Genomic DNA, 20,186 nt, shown 5'->3' with positions numbered 1-20,186 from the left:
TTGGAAGTCCAACTATAGTAATCCATATTACTTTGTATTATTATTTGTCTTTTTCCGCCGCTTCTATGGCTTAAACCACAAGTTTAACTGTACAGACTGAGGTTGCTTGAAAAAAACAACTTCTGATACCATCTATACAACTTGAGCTATACAAAAATGTGCATGAAATATCATTAATTCCTATGGCCATTCGCTCAGATTGGGGGACATTTCTAAATGTATCATCTTTTTATATTTTATTATCTTTATATCATTTTGAAAGGCATCAACAATGCGTCGACCTACTCCACCTAATTAATTTCTATACACTTTTAAAACAGTTTTGACTTTTTAAACTATTATCATTTGAAGTTGCCCTAAATGAACATAGGTTTCAATGGGGACTATTGCGTTCCTATGATACATTTTAAGATGCTTCTCCTCTTTCATCTTTTAAGATAATCACCCCTTTACAATCACACCCTTTACAATCTTTAAGCTAATGTTTAATTAAGACACTTTCATTAAGACACTAACATTGTGATTTTATCTCTCCACTGGACGGAATTCAGATGAGTATCACAAAGACTGTGATACTCATCTTTTGCACCCCTAAAACAAACAGTCTCTTTCACTATAGAGTTTTCTGATCTGTTCACCGCTCTGTGTCTTACCCTCTCCAATGTTGTTATCCTAGGTGATTTCAACATACACATTGATTCAACAAATTGTTTCTCTGCGACTGACTTCCTGAACATGCTTGACTGTCTCAACCTGGTACAGCATGTCAATGTCCCCACACAGAATCATGGGCATACACTAGACCTTATCAATCCCTGCCTCAGACCTGGATATACATGAGTGAGGTGTATCTGACCATAGGGACGTCTTTGAGTCCTCCTGCACTTCAGCTCTGCCCTTAGCGCACTATTCAATTCTGACACATCAAATCTTGACACGTCCCTCTTCCAGGAGTCTGTTTGCCCTGCCCTACAAGCTACCTGCCTTGCGTCTACCCACTCTAAGCAACACCTTAACCGCCTTGATCCTGAAAAACATGTATCCTTCTAATGGTCCTCCCCATGGTTCACAGAAGAGCTGCGTAGCACAAAGATCTGTGGAGAACTGGCCTAACTGTCCACATACTGGCCTATAGAGACCACCATGCTTGCTGCCACAGCCAACGACCACCCCACCACCCCCCGCTCCAGTGTCTTCATCAGTACGGCTCAGGTGAAGAGAAAGTTGGGAAAATCCACACTAGGAAGGCTGCGGGCCCTGACGGTGTGAGCCCGAGGGTGTTCAAAGTACTCCAGTATGTCTTTAACCTGAGCCCCAGTCTGGAAAAGGTCCCATCAATGTGGAAAACATCTTGCCTGGTACCTATATGACTATAGACAGGTAGTATTGACATCCATCATGAAGACCATGGAAAGACTGGTGCTAGCACACATGAGGCCCCTGGTGAAGACTTCCTTGGACCCCCTGCAGTTTGCCTACCAGGCAGAAATTGGTGTGGATGATGCCATCATCTACCTGCTACACAGAATTCACTACCATTTAGATAAGGCTGGCAGCACTGTGAGGGTCATGTTCTTTGACCTCTTCAGTGCATTTAACACCATATAGCCCTTACTACTTGAGGATAAGCTGCTGAGGATGCAGGTGGACTCCCCCATTGTTTCCTGGATTACAAACTACCTAACCAACAGTTTGTACGGCTGCAGGGATGTGTGTCGGACTGGGTGGTGCAGCACTGGCACCCCCGAGGGGACAGTTCTGGCTCCCTTCCTTTTTACCCTCTATACCTTGGACTTCAAGCACAACAGAGATACTTACCATCTGCAGAAGTTCTCGGACAATTCTGCTATTGTGAGATATGTCAGTGAAGGCCAGGAGACCGAGTACAGAGGACTGGTGGACAGTTTTGTTGAGTGGTGTGAGCAGAACCACCTGCTACTCAATATCAGCAAGACAAAGGAGATGGTGGTGGACTACGAAGACTAGGGTCCCCCTGTCTCCTGTTTCCATCCAGGGAGAGGATGTGGAGGTGGTCCAGAGCTCCAAGTACCTGGGGGTGCACCTGGACAATAAACTGGACTGGACTGGTGACACAGATGTCCTGTACAAGAGGGGCCAGAGCCGACTTTATTTCCTGAGGAGGCTCAGGTCCTTTGGTGTGTGCAGGACTCTGCTGAACATGTTCTACCAGTCAGTGGTGACCAGCGCAGTGCTGTACATGGTGGTATGCTGGGTGGGTAGCATCAAGGAAGGTGACATCAAGAGGCTGAACAAGCTTATTAGGAAAGCTGGTTCTGTCCTCGGTGTCACCCTGGACACTGTGGAGGAGATGGCCAATAGGAGGATGAGGACCAAACTCCTGGCCATCATGGATGATCCCTCCCATGCCCTACATGACACTGTGGCAGAGCAGAGAAGCTCCTTTAACAACAGATTACTACAACCACGTTGCACTAAGGAGCGCTATAGGAGATCTTTTCTGCCTGCCACAATAACACTGTACAACTCCTCCTCCGACTGGCTCGATCGGGGTGATCAGAGTCAGGCTGGGGGATGTTAAATCATACTGGACTGTTCCTACTGTGTATAATGTTTCAGGTGTCCATTTTATTCTTTTATTATATTATTCTATTGTCACTTTATTTTATTGTTGTTGTTTGGTTGTTTGTGATGTGAGCTGCTGTAACGCGTAATTTCCCCTTGGGGATCAATAAAGTACCTATCTATCTATCTCTATTTCAAAGCACTAAAAGCAGCCAGATCCACCTTTTTTTCACCATCAATTATCTCCTCCACCCTACAGACTCTGGCCCTCCCACAGCAACTGCTGAAAAATGTAACGGATTTCAAGATTAAACTTACCAGTATCCGACAGAACATTGTATCCTCCAACCCCAACCCCACTCTAGCTCCTACCCCACCACCCATATCTGCCTCCCTCATCAGTGACTTTGCTCTGCTCTCACCTGCTGCGGTGTTAGAAATCATCTAAAAATAAATAAACTACCAGTGGCCACCTCAACCCTATTCCAACATCACTGTTCACAACATGCTCAGCTGCTCTCATCCAGTTTGTTATCAACCTGTTCAACAAGTCAGTCCACACTGTGCTTCTGCCATCACCCCCTTGCTCAAGAAACCATCTCTTGATCAAGACCTCCTCTCAAACTACAGGCCTATTTCCAACCTCCAAGTCCTGGAGACGAATGTGGCAACTGTGACAACACCTCAATGCTGAATTTAGGCCCATGCACAGTACTGAGACAGCCCTGGTGAAGCTTGTAAATGACCTGCTCATGGCTGCAGATACAGGATCCCTTACCATCTTAATTCTGCTGGACCTCATTGCTGCTTTTGACACAGTAGATCAAACCATTCTACTGCAGCGCATCAGAGAGCACATTGAAACCCTGCTCTCCTTCAATGTCTACATTAGTCACATCTGTAAACATAGTTTTTTCACCTGAAGAAAATCTCCCACCTAAGACCCCCTCTAAATAATTAGTGGAAAAGTTTATCTATACTTTTTCTTCTCCAGAATTGATTATGGGAATTCAGTACTTGGGGGGCCTGTCTGCAAATTCAATTCATAAATTGCAGCTCATTCAAAACAGTGCTGCAAGGATTCTGACAAAAAACTAAAAGACTGCCCACATCACCCCCATCCTTGCTGACCTCCACTGGCTATCTCTCCTTCAACAAATTCTCCTCCTGGTCTACAAAACCCTAAATGGCATCGGACATGCCTACCTGTCAGATCTACTCTCCCCTATGAACCTCCACATAGCCTACGGTCAGGCTACGCCAAACTGCTTCATGCACCCACAACCATGCTTCACACAATGGGGGACTGTGCCTTTTTTCCTCCCACGCACCACGCCTTTGGAACTTTCTTCCTGACAATCTAAGGGCTGTTCAGACTTAAGACACATTTTTAACGACTGGCCTACCCTTTCTCCTAGACTTTGATTGCTGCTTTTATGATTTGGTCATATATGTTTGTTTTGCTGCTGTTGTTGTTGTTTTGTAGTTTTACATTGTATTTTATTTTATGCACTTTAAGATAATTGTTGTAAAATGAAATGCACTTTATACATATAATACATGATTATAAATTATTATTAAATAGTAAACCTGAGTCCTTAATTTGGACATTAAATTAATCTGTCCCATTACTTTTGGTACCCTGAAATAGGGGGACTGTACATAAAAAGTGTTTTTATTTCTAAATGGTGAAACCAATATGTACACAAATACCATCAAATAAAAGCTGAGAATCTATACTTTAGCCTCATAGTAATCAAACCTTTGGAGTATAGAGCCAAAAGAAGAAAATGTGAGGTTGTGTGGTGGAGGACCCAGGTGCAGAGAAGAGACCAGACGACGGAATGCAGTGACAAAAGGCACTTTACTGAAGTAATCCACAGGGATACAAAGGAAAACTCTAGAGAATACAAAAACCAGGAATACTCGAGACGGCGGAACAAAAATATATAAACTAGAAAAGGCTTGAGAGGCTAGCGCACAACCGGTGGTTTCAAGCTAAGACAAAGCACAAACAGAAAAACACACTTCTTAAAGAGAAGGGTCCATAATTAGTGATAAGCAACCTCTAGGAGTCCATAGTCTCTGGGGGCGATATCTGCTGCCCTCTGGTAGCCAGACGGAAGCATGACAGAAACAATGCTTCACTGTCTCATTATTTAAGCAGGGCACTCAATTTATCTACATGTTTCTATCTATCTAACCTTATCCCTTCTATCTATCTAACCTTATCCCTTCTATCTATCTAACCTTCTCTCATCTATTTAGCTTCCCCTCATCTATCTAACTGTGTCTGTCTATCTTTCTACAATATCTATCAATCAATCTAACCTTCTCTCATCTACTGTATCTATCTATCTATAGGTCTATATAACTATCATCTATCAATTCATCCATCCAACCAACCAACCAACCAACCAACCATTCATCCATCCATCCATCTAACCATCCAAACTATCTTTAACTTAATCTGTTTACATAATAAGCTTGCAAAGTCTTATTTTGGCAGTAGAAACAGTTTAAGGATGGTTTGGACAATAGATGGATAGATTTGCTGGGTAGTTGAAAGAAACTGTTTCTACTACCAAAATAAGACTTTGCAAGCACACAAGTTTCTTCTGAAACTTTTTTTTAAAATGTCAGATATTCTCATTATGAGGCGATTCTTACATTGAGTTAATTACATTTTTCCATATTTATGTTTCACTTAAGATAGATAATTCACTGTTAGTGTCACAACTCTGCCTCCATGATCTCTGCCAGCAGTGACTAGCACACCTGTCGGCAATCGAGTAATCGACTCTCCACTACTTATACCCTGCACCTGCTGCTAGTCAACGCTGGATCGTTTGCCATTCATGGTTTTGTCTTTGTACCACGCTTCCAGCTCCAGTACCCTGCCTGTCTGATTACCCGCCTGTCTGCTCGACCTCTGCCTGTCTGACTACTCGCCTGCCTGCCCGACCCCTGCCTGTCTGACTACCCTTCTGCCTGCCCGACCCCTGCTTGTCTCACTGCCTGCCTGCCCCGCCTCTTCCTTTCTATTATACCTGTCTTAAATCTACTTGCTTTACACTTACCTGCTTGTCCCTAGTCTACATTTAGGTTCGGCCATGACGAACCCAGCAGACCTAGCATCAGTTCACCAGGCAGTTTCCACTCAGAGTTCCGTCCTCAGCCAGCACGACACTACAGTGTGGGAGGTTGTGGAGAATCTCCGCGACCTGTCTGTTACTCTGTCCAGCCTGTACCAGATGGGGGCGGCTGCCGCCGATCCCGTCTGCCCCGTCACCACCATCGGTCAAGGAGCCCTGGGTTCCCACCCCGGAGCGGTATGACAGAAAGCTGGGATCGTGTTGTTCGTTTTTGATTCAAGATTTCAAGATTCAAGATTCAAGATGGTTTTATTGTCATATGCACAACAATTACAGAGCAATCGCTGGCAATGAAATTCTTAAGTCTTGGGCTCCTCCAACAGTGCAATAAGAAGTGTAAATAATAAAAATAAAAGAAACAACAACAATAACAATAATTACCTAAATACAAAACTAAATAAATGTAAATGTAAAATGTAAAAAGTGAAATGTAAACAGACGTTTTTATCCAGATGTCGACTGGTATAAAGTGGCATTTTATAAAGTGGCATGTTATAAAGTGGCATAGTTAAAGTGTCATTGTGGTGAGCTAAGTAGCTCAGGAGTTCAACAGTCTTATTGCCTGTGGGATGAAACTGTCCCTGAGTCTGGTGGTGTGAGACCGGATGCTGCGGTAGCGTCTGCCAGACGGGAGCAGCTGAAACAGTTTGTTGCTGGGGTGATGAGGGTCTTTAATAATCCGGTTAGTCTTCTTCCTGCAGCGCTGAGTGTAGAGGTCCTCCATGGATGGCAGCTCCGTCCTGGTAATGTGCTGGGCAGCTTTCACCACCCTCTGTAATGTCTTACGGTTGAGGGCGGAGCAACTGCCGTACCAGGCGGTGATGCAGCCAGTCAGGATACTCTCTATGGTGCACCTGTAGAAGTTGCAGAGTATCCTGGAGTCCATGTTGAACCTCCGCAGCCTGCGGAGGAAGAAGAGCCGCTGTCTTGCCGTCTTTGTGATGGCGTCGGTGTGGTGAGTCCAGGTCAGGTCCTCGCAGATGTGGACCCCGAGGAACTTGAAGCTGCTGACTCTCTCTACTGCCGTCCCGTTGATGGTGATAGGGGCGTGCCCGGCTCCCTGCCGCTTCCTGTAGTCCACAATCAGCTCCTTAGTTTTGCTGAGGTTGAGCTGGAGGTTGTTGTCCTGGCACCAAGATGTCAGGGCTCTCACCTCCTCTCTGTACGCCGTCTCGTCGCCGTCGGTGATCAGGCCGATGACGGTCGTGTCGTCAGCAAACTTGATGATGGTGTTGGAGCTGTGTGTGGCCACGCAGTCATGTGTGAACAGGGAGTAGAGGAGAGGGCTGAGCACGCAGCCCTGGGGTGCGCCGGTGTTGAGAGTCAGGGTGGATGATGTGGCGCCTCCTATCCGCACTGCCTGGGGTCTGCCCGTCAGGAAGCTCAGGATCCAGTCACAAAGCGTGGTGTTGAGCCCGAGGTCCCTGAGCTTCACAGCGAGCTTGGAGGGCACAATGGTATTGAATGCTGAACTATAGTCAATGAACAGCATTCTCACATATGTGTTCCTCTGGTCCAGGTGGGAGAGGGCAGTGTGGAGGGCGAGGGCGATGGCGTCGTCTGTGGACCTGTTTGCCCTGTATGCAAACTGCATGGGGTCCAGTGAGTCAGGGAGGGAGGAGGTGATGAATGATTTGACTAACTGCTCAAAGCACTTCATGACGATGGAAGTGAGTGCTACTGGTCGGTAGTCGTTGAGGCAGGATGTTTTTGACTTCTTTGGGATGGGGATGATGGTGGACTTTTTGAGACATGTGGGGACCACCGACTGGAGCAGTGACAGGTTGAAAATGTCTGTAAACACACCTGCCAGCTGATCTGCACACACCCTGAGAGCCCGGCCAGGTATGCCATCCGGTCCAGGGGCCTTGTGTGGATTAATCCTTTTGAAGGATTTGCACACATCTGCCCTTGTTATTGCTAGTGTGCAGGGGTCCTGGTCCATCTGTACTTCCTCAGCCGGAGAGTAGCTCTCAAAACGTGCGAAGTAGATGTTAAGGTCATCTGGAAGAGATGGAGACACTTCCTCAGTCACACTCGTAGTCCCTTTAAAGTCTGTAATTGTTCTGAGTCCGGTCCACATGTGCCTTGAGTTGGAGCCCTCAAAGTTGGACTCCATTCTGTCCTTGTATTGTCTCTTAGCAATGTTAATAGCTTTCCTGAGTGCATACCTGGAATTGCTGTACTCCTCCAAATCACCTGAGTTGTAGGCGGCAGTCCGTGCCTTAAGTTTGGCTCGGACTTCTCCATTAACCCAGGGCTTCTGATTGGGAAATGTCCGTACAGTAATCCGCGGCACGACGTCATCAATGCATTTGCCAATGTAGCAAATCACCGAGTCCGTGTGTGTGTTTAAATTGTCGTCCTTAAACACATCCCACTCCGTAGTGCTGAAACAGTCCCGTAATGCGGAGTCTGATTGGTCAGACCAACGTTGAATGGTCCGCGTCACCGGCCTGTCACGTTTGAGTATCTGCCTGTAGGAAGGCAGAAGCAGTACTGAGCTGTGGTCAGATTTGCCGAATGGGGGTCGTAGGAGGGCCTTATATCCGTCGCGGAAGGGAGAGTAAACATGGTCGAGCGTGTTTGCGCCTCGCGTAGGAAAGCTGATGTGCTGGCGGTATCTCGGCAGGACTTTCCTCAAGTTGGCTTTATTAAAATCCCCAGCCACAATGAAAGCAGCCTCGGGCCGTGAGGTCTCCGTCCTGTCGATAACTCCATACAGCTCGTGCAGCGCTTGGTTGGTATCAGCGTCTGGTGGTATATAGACAGCTGTAAGCACAACCGATGTAAACTCCCTGGGCGAATAATAAGGTCGACATCCGATCATGAGGTGCTCTAAATTGGGAGAACAGTCCGATGAAAGTATCTCCACGTCTGAGCACCACTTGTTATTCACCATGAAGCAGACACCTCCCCCCTTGCTCTTCCCCGATGTCATTGTCCTATCCTGGCGGTGAATGGAGAATCCGTGTGGAACAATGGCGCAATCTGGGGCCGAAGGGTCGAGCCAAGTCTCCGTGAAAACCATAACGTTACAGTTCTTAATGTCCCGTTGAAACGCCATCCTGCTCCGGAGTTCATCCAGCTTGTTGTCCAGTGACTGGACGTTCGCCAGAAGAATACTGGGGAGAGGAGGCCGGTTCTCACGTTTCCTCAGCCTGACCAGCACTCCAGCCCGCGAGCCTCGCTTCCTCCGTCTCCTCCATTGTCCAGGTGAAGCAGCAGGTAGCCAGGGTAGATTGCCATTGTTTGCGGGTGGTGGTGAAAAAGTGTTTTCCACCGACGATTTAATGCGCAGAAGTTTTTCTCTATCATATCGTATGATAGGGCTCGCTTTGGCCGTTCGCCTGTTACCGAGAGTTAGGCGTAAATATAAAAATAAACTAGCAAGATAAGTTAAAACAATAAAAAGGTGAGGAGGAGCGTGAGACACGGCAGCCTTCCTCGGCGCCATCTTGCGTGTGATGCAGTGTGACCTGGTTTTTGAACAGCAGCCCCTGATGTATTACACGGATCGAGTGAAGATATCCTTTCTCATTGGTCTCCTCCTCCGAGTAGCTCTGGAGTGGGCGACAGGGTCCTCTCACCGTGTCATACCCAGCTTTCACGGCGGAGATGCATAAGATCTTCCATTACCCGGTTCGGGGAAGGGATGCCTCTAAGAGACATCTTTCCCTCCGTCAGGGACTCCAGAGAGTAGCAGATGCAATTGGTTTTCACACGCTGTCCGCTGAGAGTGGGTGAAATGACGAAGCACCTCAAGCTGCGTTTTCCGGTGGGCAGAGTGAGTCCATCAAGGATGAACTAGTGTCGCATCCCGAACTCTCTGACCTTGATGAACTTGTTGCTCTGTCCATTCATATTGATAACCGTCTCCATGAGAGAAGCAGGGAGCAAAGGAATCGCTTCACCATCGACTCTTCCGCCTGGCGAGCTCCACCTCCGCCAGACCCGACTAGCCGATGCCGGTCAATGGGGGCCGACGCACCCCTCGATCTACCGAGGCGTGAGACCTCACTGGGATCTGAGCCGATGCAGCTAGGCCGCTTCTGCCTCGGTCAGGAGGAACGCAGACATCGCCTCGCCAGTAACAGCTGTCTGTACTGTGGCCAGCCCGGCCATTTCCTTGCCGCCTGTCCTCTTCAGCCGTTAAACCAGCAGGCTTGTTAGGAGATGGGAGGATCCTAATGAGCTGTGCTGTCTTCCCTGTGTCTCCCAGCCCCCAGACCCAGCTGCATGTCACCCTCACCTGGAAAGGTCAGTCCCTGGAACTGCTTGCATTAATTGATTCTGGGGCAGACAAAAGATTTTTGGATGTTGTGGTGGTGGAGCAGCTTGGTCTTTCCACTATACTTCTAGATCAGCCATTAGAGGCCAACGCCCTGGATGGCAGGCTCCTCGCCAGAGTTACGGCCAAGACGGCACCTGTCCATCTACTGTTGTCTGGTAACCATCAAGAGGAGGTAAGCTTTTTTGTTATTAGTTTTTCGTATGTGCCCATCATTCTGCACCTGGCTGGTAATCTTAATCCCCTGATCGACTGGGCCTCAGCCAGGATTGCCAGTTGGAGTCCTGCTTGTCATGTCTCTTGTCTTCAGGGGTGGTAAGTAACGAAGTAAAAATACTTCGTTACATTACTTAAGTATTTTTTTCGGGGATCTGTACTTTACTTGAGTATTTTTTATTTGCTCCTACTTTCACTCTTACTCCACTACAATGTTTACGAAAATGTTTACTTTTTACTCCGATACATTTCCCCATGCCCCCTCCCAAGTATTCGTTACATTTCCAATCCGATGGGGAAAAAGTTTCCTTTTTAAAAGAAAGCACGCAAACTCAATTTGCCACGATACGGCCCGCTCGCTCAGCAGCACGTCATCATCATTGCTACTGAAGAAGATGGCAGAAGCAGCAGGTGAAGATGCTCTCGCTGCCGCCAGAAATGATGAAACGGACAGGGATCACCCATGGCCATATCTTAAGGATATGTTCGAATTCACCGAAGTCAAGGGAGATTCTTATCGGCTGAAATGTCTTCTTTGCCTGCCACGGGTGAACGACATTTCGGCATTCAAAAATTCACCCTCAAATTTGAGAAAACATATTGAGGTGAGCTAACTTTAATGTTACTATGTGCATTCATTTAGCTAAAGTTAGCTAACGACAGAGCTAGCTAAGCTAACGTTAATCACGTCTCCACCACCACTCCACTTAAGTCTGGCAACGTTAACGTTAGCTATCGATAACGTAACGTTATAAAGAAACAGTCGGTCGGATATGATATGATATGAATATGATAACGTAGCTAGCTGACGAAATTAAATGCAACGTTAGCGGTATCGTCAGGGTGGGATGGATAATTTTGGACTGAGAGTGAGCAAACGTTAGCTAACTTGGCTATCATTGCTAACTTGGACCTCCTCGCCATGTCAAATTGCTGGCACACTGCAAAAAATGAAATAAATCTTATCAAGTGAAAATATCTTGTATTTGGTACAATTAGTCCAATATTGAGCAGAATTATCTTGTATCATCCTATTCCACTGGCAGATAATTTTGCTTATTTTTGTAAATAAATATGTTTTATTGTAAATTGACCAAAATCAGGAAAAAGTGTGACTATGACTATTTACAATTAATTTGAATATTTACTTTTTACTTCTGGTACTTAAGTACATTTTAAATGTAATACTTTTGTACTTTTACTCAAGTGGTGTTTGAATGGGGGACTTTCTACTTTTACTGGAGTAATTTTTTAATTAAGTATCAATACTTTTACTCGAGTATAACTTTTGAGTACTTTTACCACCCCTGCTTGTCTTTGATCTGCCCTGTCTCCATCTGCTTCTAGCCAGGCTCCTAGGCCAGAGATCCCCGACCTTTCCTTGGTTCCCCCTGAGTACCACAACCTTCAGATGGTGTTTAGTAAGCAGCAAGCCCGATCTCTGCCACCTCACCTCTCCCCAGCAGCCGCCTCTCTAAGCCCGAGCGGCAAGCTATGGAGAGTTACATCAAGGACTCCGTGGCTGCAGGCATCATCCATCCTTCCTGTTCACTAAGCTCGACCTCCGCTACGCCTACCACCTGGTCCATATTCGGGAGGGAGACGAATGGAAGACGGGGTTCAACACCCCCCTGGGCCATTTTGAGTATTTAGCGATGCCATTTGGTCTCACCAGCACCCCAGCAGTCTTTCAGAATCTGGTGAATGACGTCCTCAGGGACATGTTAAATCTTTTTGTTTTGATTTTTTCCAAGGATCTCGCCGACCAGCACGTCCGTCTGGTTCTCCAATGGCTCCTGGAGAACCGTCTGTTTGTCAAGATGAAGTGCGAATTCCATGCCCCATCAGTTTCCTTCCTTGGGTACATCATTCTCAGCGGGCAGGTGAGGATGGCTCCCGCCAAGGTGAGAGTGGCCAAGTCCCAACAACCCTAAGCAACTACAAAGGTTCCTGGGGTTTGCAAACTTTTATCGGAGGTTCATCCGCAACTACAGCTGCATAGCGGTCCCCCTTACAGCTCTCACCTCTACCTCCAGACAGTTTCTGTGGTATCCCGAGGTGGAAGCTGCCTTCCAGGAGCTTAAGACCCGGTTCACCTCAGCACCAATCCTCATCCAGCCGGACCCGTCCCAACAGTTTGTGGTGGAGATGGATGCCTTGAACATCGGAGTGGGGGCAGTCCTCTCTCAGTGATCTTCTGAGGATGGTAAGCTCCATCCTTGTGCCTTCCTGTCTCACCGGCTCTCCCTGGCAGAGAAAAACTACGACGTGGGGAATCGTGAGCTTCTGGCGGTGAAACTGGCATTGGAGGAATAGAGACAATGGCTTGAGGGTGCGGAGCAACCCTTCTTAGTCTGGACAGACCATAAGAACTTGGAGCATACCCAGATGGCTAAGCGGTCGCCCATCAGGCCAGGTGGGCACTGTTTTTTGGACAGTTTAACTTTGTGCTCGCCCAGGCCCGGCACCAGAAATGTCAAGCCGGACGCCTTATCTCACTTGTATGGGAAGGAATCTGTGTCCAGCTCCTTCCCAGATACCATCATTCCTGCCACCTGTGTCATTGCAGCCGTCACCTGGAAGATTGAGGGGGTAGTTAGAGCCGCGCAGCAGGCCCAAACCGACCCCGGAAACGGCCCTCTGGCTCGCCTGTTTGTCCCGGACACGGTAAGGTCTCATGTGCTACAATGGGCTCACGCCTCCACTCTTACTTGTCATCCTGGTGGCAGTCCCTTATGGAGGACACCAAGTCCTTTGTCTCTGCCTGTCCTGTCTGTGCCCAGAATAAGACCTCCACCCGGCCCAGTTCAGCTTTGCTGCGTCCTCTGCCCATACCTCGGCATCCTTGGTCTCATCTGGCTCTCGACTTTGTCTCTGGTCTACCAACATCCGCTGGTAAGACGGTCATTCTGACAGTTTTGGACCGGGTTCAGTAGGTTTGCCCAGTTCCTGCCCTTGCCTAACCTACCGTCCGCCAAGCAGGCTGCAGACCTGCTGGTGAAGGAGGTGTTCCTGGTCCACGGCCTACCCTGTGACATTGTTTCAGACTGGGGACCCCAGTTCACCTCAGCTGTCTGGAAGGCTTTCTCCTCCGCCCTCAGAGCCCATCAGCCTGTCCTCTGGGTTCCATCCCCAGACCAATGGCCAGGCGGAGAGGGCCAACCAGAAGCTGGAGACTGCCCTTCACTGAGTGGTGTCCGCCAACCCATCGACCTGGACATCCCAACTTCCATGGGTAGAGTATGCCCATAATACCCTGTCCACCTCTGCTACCGGTATGTCACCTTTTTAGTGCCTTTATGTCTATCAGCCCCTTCTCTTTCCATCTCAGGAGGAGGAGATCCTGGTTCCGTCGGTCCAAGTCCACCTCCGTCGATGTCACAAGACCTGGTGTTGTGCCCATGCTGCCCTGCTGAGAGCCTCCGGCCGGTACCAACAGCGGGCTAACCGTCGCTCCTAACTATACACCCGGAGACAAGGTATGGCTCTCAACCCGGGATCTACCCTTAAAGATGAATGCTAAGAAACTGTCTCCTAGGTTCCATGGGCCTTTTTTGATAGAGAGGGTCATCAACCCCACAGTCATATGCCTTAAACTTCCCCGTACCCTCCGTATCCATCCATCATTCCATGTATCTCTCCTCAAGCCTGGCTCTTCCAGCGCACTGTCCCCTCTTGTGCCCGGTCCCCCCCCCCCCCCGATGATGGATGATCACCCTACCTACACCGTCAGGTGTCTCCTGTACTCTCGCCGCCTTGGCCGAGGGGTGCAGTACCTGGTGGATTGGGAGGGGTATGGAGATCCTGAGGAGAGGAGTTTGGTTCCCTGTCGTCTGGTCTTTGACCCTGCCCTCATCTGGGATTTTCATTGCCTGCACCCGGACATGCCTGGTGGGTTGCCCAGAGACGCCCTTCGTAGGGGGGATACTGTCACGACTCCGCCTCGTGGACGTTTTTCATGTTTTGAAAAAAAAGTGCCAGGACACTATCAAAACATTTCTCTGCATCTAGGTTAAAGATCAATGTTTGAGTATTAGTTTTCTGCGAATTATCTATTATATTCAGTGTACGTCTAACATTTTTGGATAATTGTCTGTTCATGATGAAGCCTGTCTGATCTAGGTCGATAATATCCGGCATAATCTTTGTTAGCCTTTCAGCTAGGAAATTCAGCAATTTTTGGTCCACATTAGGCAGGGTTATTGGCCTGTGTAGGGTCCACAGTCTGTGGGATCCTTACCCTCCTTATGCATTACTTGCAACATGTGTATGCCCATTTTCCATACTCTAATGTCCAGTTGAAAGCTCCATTTAGAATAGGCAGTGTGTAAGAAAGGCTCTGACATCATATTGTTTCCGTATGAAAGACCAAGTCATTTGAGTTATCATATATCGAGAAAGTTATGCGCCCTGAGAGATGAGCTCTGGGATATCAAACAAGAAAACCTTAATTTGCAGTAGGCGCAAGAGGCCATGCACGCTGACATTTCCGAGCTCCGGTAGGCCAGGAACGAAATCCGGAAGTTGATGGATACAGTCAACAGCCTAAGACATTCCACCCAAAAGCAAGAACCGAGTTTCCCTCCCATTGAGCACTTCTAGACCATGCCACCGCCTCTTCCAGGGTCCAAGCCTGGTCCACCTGGCTTCTCCTGCCCCATAAGTAGTCGAGAGGAATCAAGTGAAGAAAAAGAGGAGGAGTGGCCTGCACCTCCACCATGCCCTGGAACCGAAGTCCACAAGCAGTCATGCAGTGACCCTTTACTGGTGGACTGTCTGGATAAGGTGATGAGTGAGCTCCAGTTGACAAAGGATCAGGCTTTAGCAGCCAGTCAACTCAGACCCTCAACAGTGAAGTCAGCCCTGCCTCTTACCCTCCATGGCCCTAAACCCATGCGCCTTGGAGGCCCGGATGGCCATACTGACACAAAGTATCCCCGCTAGTCCACCTTCGAACAGCCACAGCACTACCACGTTCCCCAACTTCAGCCATTGGGACCCAAGTGAGTTCGCCTAGCTGAAGATTGCGCTGGAAACCTCCTGCCCATAGATGGGACAGAGCTGTTCAAAATATCAGATGCTGGTGGATCATCTGAAGCTGGAGGGAGCAAAGCTGGTTAGTAATCTTAGACGATGGGTCTGAGCGTTCCATGCTCCTCTCACCAGCTGCAAGTGACCTTGGACTACAGGGGACCCTGATGACCAACCACTGAGGACCATTCAGCAGGATGTCCAGACCCTCCGCAGTACTTCCGTCTCCTTCCGCATCTTTACCAAACCCAAGCACAGCTTCCTCATAACGGGAGCCTTCACTGCCACTCACCTCGGGCTTACTGACCGCTCCTATCCAATGGACAGTCTCCAGAAGAGGTACAGACATCTGGCCGGCCTGCCAATCTCGTCCTTCAGGAATGCCAAACCCCTGGTCCTCACTGGCACCGACCACCCCCACCTCATCACACCCATTGAGCCAGTACGGTTGGTTCCCCAAGGTGGCTCTGCAGCAGTCCGTACCAGGCTGGGGTGAGGATAGACAGACAGCCTCTAAGGCCACAGCAGTGCCTGATGACATCCGGCATCCCCTAGACATCAGAGCTCTTCAAGAGTGTGGAAAAGCTCTGGCAGGTGGACACCTTGCCATATCAGTGTGAGAAGTTGATGACTCGGTCAAGACAGGACCACAAAGCTACTGACCTGCTCGAGACCAAGACCACCACCATGGAGGTAGACAGAGTATGCTGTTATGCCACTCCTCTATTGCACAAGTAGAACATGCCCTGTCTCCAGGCATCTAAGGAAGCAGTCATGCCCATGTTTTAGGAGTACGAAGACGACTTGCTAAAGACCCTGTGTGGGCTGTGGCCTACAGCTCAGAGATACAGAAGTTAGTCCAAGCTGGCGCAGTCAAGAAGATGGGCTCTGACATGAACACCCCTGTACCATGGCCAGAACCTGAATGAGTCCTTGCTGCCCGGACCCACATTTGGACATCAATCATGGGAGTGTTGCTATGGTTCCACGAGCGACATCAGCAGAGACATCAAGGGGATGTTTCATCAAGTCTGCCTCCTCCTGTGTTTGAGTGGCAGGTACTCCCCTTTGGCACCACATGCAGACTGTGCTGTGCAGCGTTAAAGGTTCTCTGTAGAGAGGTGCTTCATCGACAATTGCCTGCAGAGCCTGTCCAGTCCTGAAGAGGACCGACAGCTAGTCGACAAACTGCAAGAGCTCCTGCCGTCTGGTGGCTTCGAGCTCCGTCAGTGGGCCAGTAATGTGCCAAGCGTTGTGGAGCACCTACCCAAAGAGGCCAGGTCCGAAGGCCTTGAACTCGCTCAAGACAAAGCAGATGGTGGCACTGTCAAACTGACACACTCGGCCTATAACCTATGCAGTCCCTACCATGTGGAATGTCTACAAGGTCCTTGCAAGTCAGTATGACCCCCTTAGGTTCATCCTACCCTACACCACGCGGGCTAAGATGCTAGTCAGATGCTTCTCCGAAAAGCACAGGGACTGGGACGATCCTCCAAGACCTCCTGCAAGCCTGGAATGACTGGGAGTTAGAGCTGCAGTTCCTCCCACAGGTCATCCTACCTCGGGCATATGTATCTCCTGGAGTGGATGGGTCCAATGTCACCCGAGAGGTCCATGTGTTCTATGATGCTTCTGAACAGGCCTATGCCTCAGTGGCGTACCTGCTGACAGTTGATAGCCATGATACCAACTAGAGAGCCAAGATGCTCATCTTCCAGAGAACCCAGCAAGATAGCTTCCCTGATGAGCTTCGCCTCTTGAAGGCCTGTAAGCCTGCCCCCTCCAGTAGCCAGCTACTCACCTTGTCCCCTGAGCTAGATGCAGAACTCATCTGTGTCGGCAGCAGACTCCGTCGTGCTGAAGACCTAGATCAGGCTACCATGCACCCAAAAGTCCTACATCCCCGTCACCCATCTACCAGGCTCCTGATCGACGACTTTGACAGTCACTTGCATCATCCCGGGCTCAGAGAGGGTGTTCCCAGAGATCCGGTGTACCATCTGGATTCTGTTTGGGCGTGAAGCTATCCGTTGCGACCAGCAGGCCTGCGCTGAATGCCGACGTTGGAAGGCTACGCCACTCAAGGTTAAGGTCGGACAATGCCTCGAGAAGATGGGGGATAATAAGTGTCTCACCATCCGAGCTGTACACTTGGACCTCCTGACTACCATTGACGCTGACTTCTTCCTGATGGCCCTTAGCAGATTTATTGCCCAATGAGGGACACCGGCAGAGCTGTATTTTGACCAGGGAATGAACTTCTGGGGAGGAGAGAGGGAGCTGCAGGAGGCCTTTGCTGAGCTGTCTCCTGACCTCAAGCAGCAACTTGCCAAGCAAAATATCGCCTTCAACTTCAACCCCCCTGCTGCACCCCACTTCGGAGGAGTCTGGGAGCGAGAGATCCACTCTGTCAAGACTGTACTGTACACCACGGTGGGTGCCCAGCCAGTCACAGAAAAAGTACTCCGGACTGTACTCAAAGCCTCTGGCCTACATTTTGTCCAGCCTCACTGACCTCAACCCTGTGACGCCCAATGTCTTATTGATGGGGAGGCCTGATAGATCCCTACCTTAGGTTGTCTACCTGGAGACTGAGCTCCTGAGTCATCACTGCTGGAGGCACTCTCAAGTGCAGTTTCATCAAGAACTACCTGCCTAACCTGCAAACCCGCACCTCAGCCGACCTCACCAAGGACTCCATTGTGATGTTGATGGATCCCCAGCTGCCTCGGGCCCTGTGGCATATCACCAAGGTTCACCTCAGCACTGATAGACATGTCAGGTCTGTCGACTTGCAGACCAAACCAGTGGCGTGGCTGGTTGTCCTGCCAGACATCCCAGCTAATGAAGATGAGGACAACACCACTGCCGTAGCCTCCCCTTAGTAGGACTGTGTTCACCTTTCTATGAAGTGAACATTCTACATTCGGGGGTAGCTGGAAGAAAGCCTCTGACATCATATTGTTTCTGTATTATAGACCAAGTCATTTGTGTTGTGTTGTTAACATATACCAATATAGTTATAGAATGTTGGTTCCCGCGCTTCTATGGTGCCCTTTTTATAGCGTGAGCCTTTCAGTTTGAGTTCAGTTGAGCTATTAAAAAGGCGAGAGTGGCGGCAACTTTCTCCTCCTTTGGTTTCTTTCTTCCTTTACAGGGATAATTGTGTGTTACTGATGACATGTAAGTTCACACTGTTGTTGTGTTCTGTATCCTACATATTTATCTGTTAATTGCTATATAAATAGTCCACTTAGATCACCGAAGTTTTGCCATTAGATTGGCCAACCCATTCGCCCTCAGCCTCTATTTTCTCTGTTACTAAGCACCAGAACATGTGTGGCCAGAGTCCACCCCTTAGAGGAAATTTTTTCGCTTTTTTTCGGTATAGGCTCTGTAAGGCCCAGTACAGGCTATTTAGGATATTATTGGCTGTTATCATCAGTGTTCAGAGCAGTTTCTGTAATTTTCATATATTAGTGGTGAGAGTAATTTATATATGTACAATTCATGGTTAGGCAATTCATGTTTATAATTCAAAGTGGCTGTAGGCCTAATTACAATGTAAGATAATATGATTTAATTTCCTTTAGGCTATGGTGATTGCCTTAATTGCTGATTACTTATAACTTATTGGTTTATGCATTGTGGCCTTAGTATTGAGACAGAGACATAACATCATTAAAACAAAAGAAAGAAAGCACTGGTGAGCCCTGTGCTTTTGCCTGTCTTGACTTTCTGTATTGCCTTCAGCATGTATATCAGACAACAGTTGCAACTGATTGATTGAAGCCATTATGGGTCTCATATTCAATAACAATAGTCATGCCATATGTGTCTAGCTACATAGCACTGACAGTTTAATGTTGATTACACAAATTATTTGTAACAAAAAGAAACGCCAACAATGATATTCTCCTGACTTTCGGTGGCACGAATTTGGTGATGGCAGCCTAAAATCTCAGCTCCTGGTTGATCAGTATATATTCCCTGAAATTCAAGTATATAACTGCAATTTAATTTTGACGAGTGAAATATGGAAAGGGACCAAACAACAGATGGTGGGAGGTCAAAAAAAGGGGAAAAGGAACAAAGAAACGAAAACGTAGACTCAGTGGAAGATGGTGAAACTTACGTGCTGGCATAAAGCCTCAGCATTGATACTATATGTTTAGAATCATCAACATAGGGATAGAGAGAGCACACCGGGCCTTGGCTCCAATAAGACGCCCCACCCTGATCCATCGTCGTTAGATTTCTGAAATTCTCAGTCAAAGAACGCGTTGTCCAAGCCGCTTGGAAGAAAGCTATCCTCCTACAAGGCAAACGAGTGGTCCTCAACCACAAATATACTCCAATCAAGGAATATACTCTGAACAAGAAGGCATTGAAGGAAAAGGGAATTCGCTTCCAAACACCATTCCCTGCAATGATGCACGTACAGTGCCTTCGGAAAGTATCAAATCTCTGCCAAATTATACTAAAAGTTATACTAAAATAAATAACTATGTATATAAATCATGAATTAAATATAAATGCACAGAAACTGCCAATGCAGGGCATACAGTGCCTTCGGAAAGTATTCAGACCCCTTCACTTTTTCCACGTTTTCTGTTATACTCAATTTAAAATGGATTAAATTAAAAGAATTTGCCATCAATCCACACACAATACCCCAGAATGACAAAGCAAAGAAATGTCATTACATTTATTAAAATTTAAATACAGAGTATTTATACATAATAGTAAATACATAAGTAATCAGACCCTTTGCTATGGCACTCTTAAAATTAGCTAAAATGCAAAAATGTCATCAACAAATCACTCCATAAGTTGAATTGAGTCCATCTTAATGCAAGGATAATAGTTCATGTAATTTTGGAATCAATATCTTTGTTTTTATAGGGTCTCTGATTTGCATATGAATCAATAACACACTGTGTAGA

The sequence above is a fragment of the Argentina silus genome (assembly GCF_951799395.1).
Source record: "Argentina silus genome assembly, chromosome: X".
NCBI classification, from domain to species: domain Eukaryota; kingdom Metazoa; phylum Chordata; class Actinopteri; order Argentiniformes; family Argentinidae; genus Argentina; species Argentina silus.
This window is presented reverse-complemented; position numbering follows the sequence as displayed.